The 15,136-nt window shown below is 52.8% G+C and overlaps 1 protein-coding gene and 1 long non-coding RNA gene across 3 annotated transcripts in view; one reads left to right on the forward strand and one right to left on the reverse strand.

Moving 5' to 3' along the window:
* LOC106994562 (uncharacterized) overlaps positions 1 to 11,956 on the reverse strand; it is a 45,854-nt gene extending 33,898 nt beyond the window's left edge. Inside the window, exons 1-3 of the long non-coding RNA XR_013408319.1 lie at positions 11,648 to 11,956; positions 3,360 to 9,923; positions 2,234 to 2,454 (exon numbers count right to left, since the gene is read on the reverse strand). This is a non-coding gene — a long non-coding RNA (uncharacterized LOC106994562). The remainder of the gene's footprint in view (positions 1 to 2,233; positions 2,455 to 3,359; positions 9,924 to 11,647) is intronic.
* A 332-nt stretch (positions 11,957 to 12,288) lies between these two features.
* The window catches only part of MBP (myelin basic protein), a 154,022-nt gene continuing 151,174 nt past the window's right edge, over positions 12,289 to 15,136 (forward strand). For both annotated transcript variants that reach the window (XM_015122215.3, XM_015122218.3), the window contains exon 1: positions 12,289 to 12,491. The gene's annotated coding sequence lies outside the window, so the exon portion shown is untranslated. The remainder of the gene's footprint in view (positions 12,492 to 15,136) is intronic.

A 15,136-nucleotide genomic window follows, 5' to 3' on the forward strand; every position in this document is an offset into this window, starting at 1 on the left:
CGCACAATCATGGCGAAAGGTGAAAGACACATCTCACATGGTGGCAGACAAGAGAAGAGAGCTTGTGCAGGGAAATTCCCATTTTTAAAGCTGTCAGATATCATGAGACTCATTCACTATCACAAGAACAGTGCAAGAAAGACCTGCCCCCATAATTCAATCATCTCCCACTGGGTTCCTCCCACAACATGTGGGAAGTGTGGAAGTTGCAATTCAAGAGGAGATTTGGGTGAGGACACAGCCAAACCATATCATTCCATCCCTGGCTCCCCCCAAATCTCATGTCCTCACATTTCAAAACAAATCATACCTTTCCAACAGTCCCCAAAGTCTTAACTCATTTCATCATTAACTCAAAAGTCCATAGTCCAAAGTCTCATTTGAGACCAGGCAAGTCCAGGCAAGTCCCTTCTGCCCATAAGCCTGTAAAATCAAAAGCAAGTTACTTACTTCCTAGATACAACGGGTGTACAGGCATTGGGAAAATACAGCCATTCCAAATGGGACTAATTGGCCAAAACAAAGGGGCTACAGGCCCCACACAAGTCTAAAATCCAGTGGGGCAGTCAAATCTTAAAGCTCCAAATGATCTGCTTTGACTCCATGCCTCACATCCACACCATTCTGATGCAGAGGTAGGTTCCCATGGTCTTCGGCAGCACCGCCCTGTGGCTTCGCAGGGTACAGCCTCCCTCCTGGCTGCTTTCAAGGGCTGGCACTGACTGTCTATGGCTTTTCCAGGCACATGGTGTAAGCTGTCAGGATCTACCATTCTGGGGTCTAGAGGATGCTGGCCCTCTTCTCACAGCTCCACTAGGTGGTGCCCCAGTAGGAATTCTGGGTGGGGACTCCAAAACCACATTCCCCTTCTGCACTGCCCTAGGAGAGATTCTCCATGAGGACCCCATCCCTGCAGCAAACTTCTGCCTGGGCATCCAGGTGTTTCCATACATCTTCTGAAATCTAGCAGAGGTTCCCAAACCTCAATTCTTGACTTCCATGCACCCACAGGCTCAATGCCACATAGAAGCTGCCAAGGCTTGGGCTTCAACCTTCTGAAGCAACAGCCTGAGCTGTACCTTGGCCCCTTTTAGTCACAGTTGGAGCGGCTGGAACACAGGGAACCAAGTCCCTAAACTGCACACAGCAGAGGCACCCTAGACCTGGCCCATACAATCACTGTTTCCTCCTAAACCTCTGGGCCTGTGATGGGAGGGGCTGCTGTGAAGACCTCTGATGTGCCCTGGAGACATTTTCCCTATTGTCTTGGGGATTAACATTTGGCTCCTCATTCCTTATGCAAATTTCTGCAGCCAGCTTAAATTTCTCCTCAGAAAATGGGATTTTCTTTTCTGTTGCATTGTCAGACCACAAATTTTCAAAACCTTTGTGCTCCACTTCTCTTATAAAAATGGATACCTTTAACAGCACCCAAGTCACCTCTTGAATGCTTTGCTGCTTAGAAATTTCTTCCATCGGGCCGGGCGCGGTGGCTCAAGCCTGTAATCCCAGCACTTTGGGAGGCCGAGATGGGCGGATCACGAGGTCAGGAGATCGAGACCATGCTGGCTAACACGGTGAAACCCCGTCTCTACTAAAAAATACAAAAAATTAGCCGGGCGAGGTGGCAGGCGCCTGTGGTCCCAGCTACTCGGGAGGCTGAGGCGGGAGAATGGCCTGAACCCAGGAGGCGGAGCTTGCAGTGAGCTGAGATCGGGCCACTGCACTCCAGCCTGGGCGACAGAGCAAGACTCCGTCTCAAAAAAAAAAAAAAAAAAAGAAATTTCTTCCACCAGATACCCTAAATCACCTCTCTCAAGTTCAAAGTTCCACAAATCTCTGAGGCAGAGGCAAAATGCCACCAGTCTCTTTGCTAAAACAAAACAAGAATCACCTTTGCTTCAGTTCCCAACAAGTTTCTCATCTCCATCTGAGACCACCTCAGCCTGGATTTCATTGTCTGTATCATTATCATTTTAGTCAAAGCCATGCCACAAGTTTCTAGGGAATTCCAAACTTTCCCACATTTTTCTGTCTTTTTTTGAGCCCTCCAAACTGTTCTGACCTCTGCCTGTTACCCAGTTCCAAAGTCACTTCCACATTTTCAGGTATCTTCAGCAGCACCCCAGTCTACTGGTACCAATTTACTGTGTATTAGCCCATTTTCACACTGCTGATAAAGACATACCCAAGACTGGGCAATTTACAAATGAAAAAGGTGTATTGGACTTACAGTTTTACATGGCTGGGGAGGCCTCACAATCATGGCAGAAGGTGAAAGGCACATCTCACACGGCAGCAGACAAGAGAAGGGAGGTTGTGCAGGGAAACTCCTGTTTTTAAAACCATGAGATCTTCTGAGACTCATTCACTATCACAAGAGCAGCACATGAATGATCCACCTCCATCATTCAGTCACCTCCCACTGGGTTTCTCCAGTGACATGTGGGAATTCTGGGAATTACAATGCAAGATGAGATTTGGGTGGGGACACAGCCAAACCATATCACAGACAGACACAGAGTCAGGGGCATGGCCACTGGGTCCTTGTCTGGACCGCAGAGTTGCCCATGGCTTTCCTCTCTCCTCCTCTCCATGGCAGTCTACTTATACTTACTCTGTAGCTCCCTCCACCATCCCACCACCAAACCCAGAGCCACACCCCAGAAGATGCAGAGAGCTTCACCTGACCAGATATCCTGGGCTCGGAGCTGATGGCCTCATGTGGGTGGCACTCAGTTTAATGCCATTGTGGGGGAGGGGCAAAAGGGATGTCTGGTCTTTATTTATTTATTTATTTATTTTAATGAGACAATGTCCCCCTCTGTTGTCCTCTGTTGGCTGGAGATTGTGCAGTGGCACAATCTCAGCTCACTGCAACCTTGGCCTCCTGGGTTCAAGTGATTCTCCTGCTTCGGCCTCCCGAATAGCTGGTTCTGCAGGTGCCTGTCACCAAGCCTGGCTGATTTTTGTATATTTTTAGTAAAGACAGGGGTTTCGCCATGATGCCCAAGCTGGTTTCAAACTCCTGACCTCAGGTGATCTGCCTGCCTCCACCTCCCAAAGTGTTGGGATTACAGGCATGAGTCATCACACCCAGCCAAGATTTCTGGTAATTTTGAAAAGTAAATGTATGTGAGGAAGACCCCATGTGCCTGAGTGGACGCTCACCCTCTCGGGCTGTGGACCTGGTTCTATGTCCTTGAGTGGGCGTTCACCCTCTCGGGCTGTGGACCTGGCCCTGTGTCCCTGAGTGGATGTTCACCCTCTCACACTGTGGACCTGGCCTCGTGTCCCTGAGTGGATGCTCACCCTCTCATGCTGTGGACCTGGTTCCATGTCTCCAAGTGGACACTCACCTTCTCGGGCTGTGGACCTGGCCCCATGTCCCTGAGCATCATGTTGTGAGGATGAAATCGTGGAAGTCTCTAAAACACTTACAACATAGTAAGTGCCGTGTGTTACTCAACTATTTTGACTTTGGTCTTCCATTTCCTGCAAAGAAAATAATGAAAAGGATTTAATTAAACATAAGAGGAGAGCATTCTGGGGAGACGCCATCCTCTGTGTTAATGAGAGCAGCAGAGCTAGAGGGAGAGGGTGGTTAGTGGAGTCTGTGGGCATTAGAGAAATGCTTCCCTCTCTCCTGTACTCTCAGAGAGTAATCAGAGTGGTTTACAGTCATTTGCATTCCTTTTAGCTGATAAACTGTGCTTCTCTGAGCCAGACTGGGTCACGTGGGGCCTGACCATCACTCGGGTGCTGCACTGAAGCCCTACCTGCCAGAGGGATTGACAAGGCAGAAGTCAGCAGGAAGGGCGAGGCCCCTGCCTGTGTGGAGCTCAGGTGCTAACAATGCAGGAGGCTGAGAGTGTGCAGCATAGCCAGTAAATAAGCAGGAAGGTGCCAGGTCATATTGTCAGTGCAGTGCAGAGACGACACAGTGATGTGAGACACTGATGAGATGGCTGCTTCCAAATAGGAGGCCAGGATAGGTCTCACTAGAAGAGGATTTTTTTTTTAATTGTGGTAAAATACACATGCTATAAAATCAATCATCATAAGCATGTTTAGGTGCACAGCTCAGTGGCATTAGCAATTTCACATCTTCCTGCAGCCATCACCTCCTTCCACCCCCAGAACCCTCTTTGCCTTACAAAAGAGAAACTCTATGCCCCTTGAAGGAGGAAGGGATTTCTAAGTGGAGGCCCAAATGACTAGAAAAATGGGCTGATGTTGGGGGGCTCGTGGAGAAGAGAAAACAGCTCAGCAGAAACAGGGGAGGCAGAAACACGGGAGGCAAACATGAGACACAGAGGGTGTATTAGAGGGGGCTCTGAGGGGCACAGCCAAGCAGGGGAAGGTGGGTGGATTTTATTCTAAAGGCCATGGTATATTAGTCTGTTCTCACGCTGCTAATAAAAACATACCCAAGACTGGGTAAGTTATAAAGGAAAGAGCTTTAATGGACTCACGAACTCACAGTTACACATGGCTGGGGAGGCCTCACAGTCATGGCAGAAGGCAAAGGAGAAGCAAAGGCAAGTCTTACATGACGGCAGGCAAGAGAGCTTGTGCTTGGGAACTGCCCTTTATAAAACCATCAGATCTCATGAGACTTATTCACTATCATGAGAACAGTGTGGGGGAACCGCCTGTGATTCAATTCTCTCCACCTCGTCCTGGCCTTGACACATGGGGATTTTAACATTCAAGGTGAGATTTGGGTGGGGACACAGCCAAACCATATCACATGGGAAACACTGCAGGACTTCAAGTGAGGGATGTGGCGTGACCAACGCAGGGCTAACGAACCCATCTCTCCATGGCGTGGACCGAAACAGCCACTGCAGCCTGGGGAGCCTCAGGGCAGCTTGGGCGAGGTGAAGAACGGACATGCAGAGAACAAGGAAGTTTGGGGGACAGAGGGACAGGATGTGTCAACAGCTTAGGTACATGGGGGTGCAAAGCATCTGGGACAATTCCTAGGTTCAGGGCCTGAGCCCTGGATGGTCAGGGAGATCATTCCTGGGGACAACTAGAACACTGGCTCAGAGAAGGCAGAGAGGCAGGGCCAGGAAAGATGGATCTCCATTCTGCCTGGGAGACATGGCTCCTTGGTGAACTGCAGTGTCAGACCTAGAATGTAGTGTCATAGAGAAATTTAACATTAAAAAAAAACTGGAGTAGTGTAGACTGCTTTTCTCCATATAAACCTGATCACACATTATGATACCATCAAGTTAAAAACGGCCGGGTGCAGTGGTTCATGCCTGTAATCCCAGCATTTTGGGAAGCGAAGGCGAGTGGGTCACTTGAGGTCAGGAGTTTGAGACCAACCTGGACAACATGATGAAACCCCATCTTTACTAAAAAAAAAAAAAGTACAAAAATTAGCCAGGCATGGTAGCACACGCCTGTAGTCCCGGCTACTCAGGAGGCTGAGGCAAGAGAATCACTTAAGCCCAGGAGGTGGAGGTTGCAGTGAGCCGAGATCACGTCACTGCACTCCTGCCTGGGAGAAAGAGCAAGACCTCATCTCAAAAAAAAAAAAAAAAAAAAAAGCTAAAATTACTGGTTATATCATATAATCCATGCTCAATGAGGCTGTATGTTAATTTGCATTTATTTTAATAACCTATGGCACACATCCTTCTGCAAATAGAGAAGCAAATTTATTTTCCTAACCGAGATGAATTTCTGAAATTTTTGTTTTTGGTTGCCATAAGAACGGTTACATATAAATGTTCAATCCCAGAAACAGTAATAATAAAGATATCCAAAATAACTGAACACCATGCTGGCATCTTTCAATTAGTATTGGATATTTCAATAGATACTACAGCACAAAGCCAAAAAGCGAGTTCACGTCAGTAAAAACTACTGAGTTTATCTTGTACAATTTAGCCAAAAGCTTTAAATACTAAGTCATTCTCCCATAATTCCTGATTATAAAACTTGAAAATATTAGTGTGTCCTCAAGGCTTATGATATTTGCTGTCAAATAATCACCTAATCCCATTTCACTTAAGCTATGAAGAAATGAAGTCGCAGAAATATGAAATGCTTTATCCAAGAAGAGACATAAATATATGGCCGGGAGAGACCAACAGGAGGAGCTCGGTCTCCTAACCTTTTTTTTTTTTTTGATTCGGAGTCTGGTGTGCAGCCAGACTGCCTGCTGCCCACGCCGTACTCTAGCCCTTTCTTGCAACAAATCCAGCAAATATTTACCGAGGGCCTCCTGTGTGCCAGGCACTCTTCTGAGTGCTTGAAGTACCTAAGCGACGGTCCCATGCCTGTCCTTGAGGAGCTCACAGTGTAGTTGACACCCTCAGGGAGTCACTACCCTGCGCAGCGTGGAGAATCCATGAGCTCCTCTGAAGGCTGCTCGCCGTAAGGACTTCACGGCTCATGCACCAGGCTCCTCAAACAGTGCAGGGAACAAGAGAAGCACCCCGGGTCTCACTAATGACTATGGGTTTCCCTAGAGCTTTTTCTGCCGGAATCTCCCCCGCCCCCCTTCTCTGCTCTCCCCAGAGCCGTCCACATGCTCACCAGCCCACGTCCTCTGATTAGCGCCCTTCTTGGTCTCAAACCTCTCCTTCCTCCAGGGCAGCCCTGAAGCTCCTTGGCAGGAGCCAGCTCCAAAAGGGCCTGGCCCCAGCTGATGTCTCCAAACTCCCGTTTGGTCTCTGATGTTCTCTGATGTTCAGTCACACATTTTGTGCTCCAGAAATCCCCATGATTCCTCAGCACCTCATGCTTCCGAGACCTTGCTGGCTGGTGCTTCCACCTGGCACACCTTCAATGCCCCTCCTGCCCCTCTCCACCTGGCATCTCCCCCAGGACACCTCGAAAGATGCCCTCAGGGCCTTCCTGACTTCCGGGCAGGGCTCGTGGGTCACCCTCTGAGTTTTCCAGGTCCTCGCAAACTGCTATTGTTGCCACCCTTTGCAACTGGCCTTAACATGACCGCTGGCCCAAACGTCTCTGTGAGCAGCTCCTGGGCCCCCAAGGCCCAGTGCCAGGCGTATGTCAGGAGTGTAGCACACATTCGCAAGGCACTAAATGACAAGACTCAGGCTGAGGTCTTCTGGGAAGGAAGCAGCAGGTGACACCTGGACAGGGTGGTTTTGGGGTCTTAGCTGGGGGAGGAAGAACCAGGCACAGGCAGCAGGGGTGGGTCTCTCCTGTGGGGTGGCCTGATACTGTCCCCCGGGGTTTGTGAACCTGGAGGGTGCTAGGAGCCTGCAGGTGGGACGAGGAGGCCGGGTGTTGCCCTGGGCTGTCTGGGCACAGCTTCAGAGAGGAGGTTTGGATGGTTGGGGCCATGGATGGGAACAAGCAGAGACCCTGACTTCTGACCCCTGACCTCACTCCCCACAATGGCTCCCGTGGCCTTGCCCTGTGGTCCTCCTGAGTCTCCTCTGCTCGCCTTCCTCCCACACCTCGTGTCTTTTGTGGCCGAGTTGCTTGACTTCCACTTTAAAGGCTTTGTAGAGTGAACGCGCGGACGCCTGTTTTTCCCCCGGAGGGATTGGCTCTTGTTGTCTGGCCCTGCTGAAACAGAAAGTCACCATCTGGGAGGCTTCACAACAGAAATGTAGCCTCTCAGTCGGGAGGCCAGGAGTGCGAAATCCAGGTGTGGCCAGGCCTGTGCTCCTGCCAGGGGCTCTAGGGGAGGGTCCCTCCGTGCCTCTCCCAGCTTCTGCTGCCCTCAGCGTCCCTCAGCTCCGGGATGTACAACTCTCACCTCTGCCTCTGTCTCCACATGGCATCTTCCCTCTGAGTGTCCCCTCTGCTTACAGGACACAGCCACCCACCGGAGTCCCCCAAGGACCTCGTCTCTGCCTGATTACACCAGCAAAGGCTATTTCCAAGCACAGTCACTTTCCCAGGTACTGGGTGCTCAGGACTTTGAGTTCTCTCTTCCGGGACACACTTCAACCCATAACAGTGAACTTTCTCTGTAGAAACAGTTTTTCCATCTTTGAGGACAAACTCCAGAGAAACGAAGCCTCGTGCGGGAAGAACGTGGCATTAGGAGCACCATAGAGGCAGGTCTGGGTCAGAAATGGGAGGTCGCCGAAGCCAGGGCCAAGCCTGCCTGGTGCCCACTCGTCCTGCCTCTGAGCCCCTCTAGGGCCTGTCTCCCTCCCTCAGAGCTGGCTTCTGACCCCACTCCTGCAAGAGGGCTGTTCCATCTTCAGAGCCTCCTTCTGAGGTCTGCCATGGCTCCCATGCACATTCCCACTGTGCATACTCTGGACTTCCCGTCAACTCTCCCATCCTCTCAGGCTGCTTCCTGGGGCTGGTTGTTAAGATGTCACATTTAGGCCGGGCGCGGTGGCTCACGCCTGTAATCCCAGCACTTTGGAAGGCCGAGGCGGGCGGATCACAAGGTCAGGAGATCGAGACCATGGTGAAACCCCGTCTCTCCTAAAAATAGAAAAAAATTAGCCGGGCGCAGTGGCGGGCGCCTGTAGTCCCAGCTACTCGGGAGGCTGAGGCCGGAGAATGGCGTGAACCCGGGAGGCGGAGCTTGCAGTGAGCCAAGATTGCGCCACTGCACTCCAGCCTGGGCGACAGAGCGAGACTCCATCTCAAAAAAAAAAAAAAAAAAAAAAAAAAAAGATGTCACATTTAATCGCCTTGTTACAAGAGCATCAAACGTAGCACACAGTCTAGCACGTACACAACCCCCACCCATCCCGCAGACCCAGCTAACGCTCTCCTATCCCTCACTCTATTCCTGCCGGCCCAGCTCCTTCCCAGCTGCTGGAGCCTGGCTAAGGCTCTCCTGTCCCTCACTCTACTCCTGCCAGCCCAGCTCCTTCCCACCTCCTGGGGAGGCTGGCACTCGTTTCACCACTCCCGGCAGGGAATTCTGTTGACTGGTTTGGAAGCTGAGTATTCGTTCCTTTTTTTTTCCCCCTATGTCTTAATCTAACCCTCCATTAAGGACTGCATGTCTGTCCCCACAAAATTCATATGTCAAAGCCACAAACCCCATGGAATGGTATTTGGACATGGGGTCTTTGGAAGATAATTCAGCTTAGATTGAATCCGTGAGGGTGGTCTCATAATGAGATTAGTGTCTTTGTAAGAAAAAGAGGCCAGAGCTCAGGCTCCTCCCCTTCCTCTTTCTCTCCCTCCACCACCCGAGACACAGAAAGAAGGTGCCGTTTACGAACCAAGAAGCAAGCCCTCGCCCAACGCCAAGTCTGCCAGCACCTTCATCTTGGACTTCCAGACTCCAGAGCTGGAATAATATCTGTTTTTAAGCCACCCAGTCTGTGGTATTTTGTTATGGCAGCTGAGCTGACTAATACACCCTCAAGTGGGAAGAAAGCCCCCCTGGCTAGGTTGTGAATATATATTGCAACAGAGTGAACAGAAGTAACGTCTCAGTCTCAATAGCCAGCACAGAATTCCTCTGAAGTACAACTTGTTTGGAAACAACTGTGATCAACCCCTGGGTGAATGAGGGAGACCTCAATACCTGGGTATCCACCGATGCCTGAGCTGCAGAAAGACAGCGTTCAGCCCTGATGTGAGGATGACTATTACCTCCACACTACCGATGAAGGGAATGAGGCTCAGAGAGGTGTAGACCAGGTCTGAAAATCACGTTCAGTCCTGGCTGGGTGTGGTGGCTCAGGCCTGTAATCCCAGCACTTTGGGATGCCGAGGCAGGTGGACCATCTGAGGTCAGCAGTTCCAAAACAGCCTGGCCAACATGGTGAAACCCCATCTCTATTAAAAATACAAAAATTAGCTGGGCGTGGTAGCAGTTGCCTATAATCCCAGCTACTCGGGAGGCTGAGGCATGAGAATCGCTTGAACCTGGGAGGCGGAGGTTGCAGTGAGCCGACATTGCGCCATTGCACTCCAGCCTGGGCCACAGAATGAGACTCCATCTGGAAAAAAAAAAAAAAAAAAAAAAAAGTTCAGTCCTTTCCTAAGCAAAACATCATAACAAAGACAAATCTGTTGATGAAGAAACTAAAGAAAACTCAAAGTTCGTGCAGTCTGAGTTCTGTCGGAAACTATTTAGATTCATTTACTTCCTTTAGCTTGGGTAATTTGGAGTTTAATTCAACTTAACAAAAAATTTATTGAGTTTATTTCATGCACAAAACATTTTGCTATTTGCTGCCATATGAGATGCCGGATAGATCTAACTTTCTGCTCTCTGGTACCTTGTGAAAGATGGGGGTAACTGCAATGTGACTTTCTTAGAAATGTCAAAGACACAATGAGGCTTTGATGGGTTACTTGTCAAAAGATGCCTTTCAATTTTATTCAGCACAGTGAATCTCTGTCACTTTGCCGAGGGCTACATGGACATCTTCATGTGAAAGTTTGTCTCTCAGCAGTGAAATGCCGGCCTGTTTCTTCCATCCACTGTCCTCAACCTGGGGTCCTTTTTCTAACCAGGAGGGCATGAAAACCCCCAAGACAGGACCAATTGATCCAAATGTGAATCCACTGTTTTGTTAAATAGTATTATCTATATGTTTTCTTTGAAGAATCCATGAATGTTTAAAACTGCCTGGCTGCCCACCTGCATGGACACTCCATCCCAACAAAATATGCACAGTGCAATTTTATAAATACTGTAAAAAGACTTTTAACTGGAACTTGTGGAGCCTGACATTTGCAGGGCTGACTGTTGGCATATGCAGTGTTTCAGGAAACCACTGAAACACCAGCAGCAGGAGCACCAAACAGAAGGCCACGTGCTGCTGCTGTCACTGTGGCCTGAGGGACGCTCTGGAGCCCAGCATACAGGGACATCTGCAGGCAGGAAGGTGGCCCCGCCCTGTGGAGTCACTGAGATAAAGCCAAGAGATGTTTTGGGGAGGAAAAGCTGTTTCTGATGCTAAAACAGGTATCTAAAACGGGACCCAGTGTTCCAGCTTCCCCAGTCTGAGCTTTGAGTGACTTCAGCTGGGACCTGGGTGCACCCGGGTTCGTTGTCACCACCCGTGCTCCTAGGGCAGCTGTCCAACCTCCCACACCCACTCCGCTCATCCTTGACTTAAAGTGAGGTTGGGGGGCAGAAAAATTGGAGAAACACACTATCTTTGGCACCCTTTTCCCTCCTCACCTTCAGCCTGAAAGTCCCAGAACCTTCCTAACCTCTCCACTTGAAAATCTCTCCTGAGGAAACCACCAGACTGAATGCTTTTGGGTCGTTGTGGAACTATTTCTCTTCCAGTTGCCAGCATTTGAACACAGTTGCTAAATCCTCCCGGCCTCTGGGAGAGGCTGGTTTTAGGCCGCAACCCCGACCCCACGCTGAAGTCGGTGTCCCGCCTCCCAGCGAGGGCCGGGATAGGGCTCACCCCTCTCCCTCACTTCCTAACAAACTGTGTGGGTCCCAGGCTGCCTCCGGAAGCTCCAGATCCAGATCCCTGACTGGGGGTGTAGGTCAGGAGGAACGCGGGGCCTCATTCAGGGCCTCCCCCAGCCTCCTCCTCTATCACCTTTAGGAGGCCGAGAATCCAGGGAAAGATCTCTGACCACTAAATCTGCGTGCAGGTGAGTCACGGCTAAACAGCAGGCTTTTTCTTTTTAACAAGAGAGCGACGAAGACTACGATGTCTCCGGGCTGCGGGACCAGGCTGCTTCCTCGCACCTGCGCGTGTTTTCCTGTCTTTTCCGCGCGCGCTTCCAGCGCCCGTCCTGCAGGAGAAGGTGCGCCCCCAGCTCCCAGCCCCCAGCTCCCAGCGGGGCACCTGCCGGCCGGACATGGGCCTGGCCTGGGCTCCAGGGGAGGGAGGGCGCGCCCCGGGAGGACCTGCCAGGCTCCTTTCGCCTCCAGGCCGGGCTGACTCCTCCTGCAGAGCCAGGGCCGCGCCAAGTGCGTCGGCAGTTTCTGGGGTTTCCAGGCCCTGAGGACGCGGGGAGATGCGGCCTGGCACTCCTCCCGCGAGGTCGAGGTCGGGGTCGGGGTCGGGGTCGGGGTGGGTTCGCAGGCCAAGCCACGCGGGAAGGGTCGACGGGCCGCAGTTGGGAGCCCAGTTCGGCAGCGGGCGAGGCTCCAGGCCGCCCCTCTGAGGTCTGACCCTGCGCGTGGGCCCCGTGCGCCCCCCGAGTTCCGCGTGGGCAGAGCGGGCCCCGGGTCCTCCGAGCTCCCGGGGCGGCTCCGGCGGCAGCGTCCAGGTGGGGTGGGGCGGGCCGGGCGGGATCGGCCTGTGTTTACCTGGCTCGCAGGAAGCCCGGGGAGGCGGGGCCGGGGAGCGGGGTGCGCGCCCGTCCCTCCGAGCCGCCGCCGTCAGTCACCGCCGCCGCGCGCCAGAGAGAAGCAGCCTCCAGCCCCGGCGGCCCCGGTCTCCCGACCCCGGAAGGCGGCGCAGGCTGCCCGGGGACCCCGCGCGTCGGCGCTTGAAGCCGAGACGAGCCCGCCCGGGCCGAGCAGGGGGAGCAGGGCCTTGGACCCCGCGGCGCCCCTCGGCCTCGGAGCAGCGAGCGCAGCGCCGGTGGGTGACCCTCAGGGACGGGCGGGCGGCTCTGCCGCCTTTGTCTCTGTGCCCCTCCGAGTGGGGACCGCGGAGACCTGGGCGGGATCCCGGACCCAAGCCCCGCGGGAGCCTGGGACGCAAGATCTGGGACAGGAGCTGTCCCGAAGCCCGGACTCAGGGTCCCTCTCTTGGCTGGGGACGCGCAGGGGGAACCTGGGCAGCGGCGCAGGTGGCCGGGCAGGTGGCAGCCGGCGTCCTCCCTGACCCGAACCCACCTCGCCGGCCCCGATCCCCACTGCGAGGGGGTGGGCGCGGGTGTAGACGCGGGTTTACAGCGCCGGGGCCGGACCCTGACAGTTGCCCAGGGGTGGTCTCCAGCCAGGCCCGGCGGTCCCAGGGTCGCTGCCACCGCTCGGCCTCGGGCTGTGGGGCTGAGGGGAAGAGTCTAGGGTGGGAGGGGACGGCGGTCAAAAGCGGCCACTCTGGGCGGGTGCGGAGAGGGCGCTGGCGGCCAGGGCGGGCTGGAGGGTCCTCCCGACTCGCGGCGCCTGCTAATCACACCCCGGGGGCCCCGCGCGCGATCGCGCCCCCGACCCTGCCCCCAGGGCGAAGCGCAGTCTCCCTCTGAGCTCCAAGGGCGGCCGCGAGAGCCCGGGTACGGGCTTCCGCCTTCGCAGGGCCTGTCTCGGGCTCCTCCGCCCGGCCGGTCGCTGCGCCCACCTGAGCCCACGTGCGCCGCCTGCAGCCGCCCGCCGGCCCGCCCGGGTCTTCCCTGCAGCCGCCTCCCGGGCCCCACTGCCTGTCCTGGGCCGGGTGCGTCCGGTTTCGGTGGCCCCCGAGGCCGGCGTGTGTGACCTGCGGTCATTTGCCGCCACACTGTATTTTCCACGGTGCCGGGGGCAGCGCCTTGTGTCCTTTCGCGTCCACCAGAGCCCCCCGTTTTGGGAGGTGGAGTGGGGCTTGGGAAAAGATTCAAGCGTCTTTGGGGACCCCAGTGCGACTCTGGCTGGAAACAGGCGCGTTCTGGTTCCTTGTTCCGTTTTCCAATTGCAACAACATGAGAATCAACAAGTGCTCGGTTTCTCTGCGCCTGGGTGAGGGGCGCGTAGGCTCGCTGGGTGCTGGGTTGGGAGGGGCGTGGACTTCGTTCCGGCGAGGCCGCTGCCTGGTCTGACCACAGAACGTCCCGCCTGGAAAGAGTTTTTCAGAGGAAGGAAACGTCAGGGAACATCCAATGTGTTTTTTGGACATTTTATCTGGCGAAGCTCCGGGGGACGGGTTAAGGACGGTCACCCTCAAGTCAGGGAACCATATGGATTGAGCAAGGTCCTGCCCGGAGCTCCCTGGCGGCCACCTCCAGTGATGGACACCTCCTTAGCGTTTGGGCTGGGGCTGTGGATACGGCCGAGAGCCAGGAACCCACCTGCCTTTCAGTAGAGAAGGCCAGGGGAAAGGGCACCGCGGCAGAGGGTGTGTGTGTGTGTGTGTGTGTGTGTGTGTGTGTGTGTCTTTTGTTTTTTAGGGTTTTGTAGGGGAAAGGGCACCGCAGCAGAGGGGTGTGTGTGTATATGTGCGTGTGTGTGTCTTTTGTTTTTTAGGGCTTTGTTTTGTTTTCTGTGAAATCTGAGGGGAAAGAACCCAGTTAAAAATTGTTGTAAATGCTGGAGTAACTCCCAGGGAGTTAACTGTTCTGAAACAACCACTTCTGCTAACTCCGGGTTAAACAAAGCTATTTTGTTCAATCTTCTTTGAAAATCCTCCAAAAGTATCACAATTCTGCCCAGAGATAAGAAAGCGTAAGATGCGTCGCTTGTTTTACACCTGGTAGCTCACGGTTCCTCCATGATTTGAGACATGGGGTTTGAGTTTGGTCAGTGGCGGTCCTAGCTGTGTGCACTGATTAAAGTTAGCCCCCAAACGCTGGAAAAAAAAAAAAAAAAAAGACCGCACTTTCGTGTGGTGTTTCTATTTCTGCCTGAATTTGTCAATGTTAATTGTAAGTTATTTTGTTTGACTTTTAATCCTCCTCCAAGTTCTTTAAAAATATGACATGCTTAAGATTAGCAGTTTCCTCTGTGCCTTTTCTGTCCCCAGGGAGTGTTTATCCACCACTTGCACATTGCCAGACTCTCTTTTGAGAGCGGTTTGTCACCTCGGATAACAGTTGGGACGGCCCTAGGATGCTCTCATTGGATGTCGCCATCCTATTCATATTTTCATTTTTTACTGATGAGGAAACAAGGCTCAGAGAGGTTAAGTTATTCTAAGGGCACATGAGAAGAGGGCAGGATTCAGTCCAGGGAGTCTGCACCAGTGCCTAACTGCTGCTCTGCACCGCCGTGGTGAAAAGGATGGCTTGCAAAGGTGTTCCTGGGTCCTCCTTTTAAAATTCCACCCCTAATAATGAGTGAGTGTACCCAGAGATGTCCCACACACGTTTCCCTTCAAGAATGATTTGACCATAAGGCCACTGGCATCCGTCTTTGTTCATCATCCTCTCCTTAGCTTTCTTAGTTGTCAATAAAAGAGAAAAAATATTCTAATTACTCCTTGTCTTTTTTTTTTTTTTTTTTTTGATAAAGTCTTGCTCTGTCGCCCAGGCTGGAGTGCAGTGGTGCAATCTCGGTTCACTGCAACCTCCACCTCCTGGGTCCAAGAGATTC

Source organism: Macaca mulatta, chromosome 18, assembly GCF_049350105.2.
Source record: "Macaca mulatta isolate MMU2019108-1 chromosome 18, T2T-MMU8v2.0, whole genome shotgun sequence".
Classification (NCBI taxonomy): domain Eukaryota; kingdom Metazoa; phylum Chordata; class Mammalia; order Primates; family Cercopithecidae; genus Macaca; species Macaca mulatta.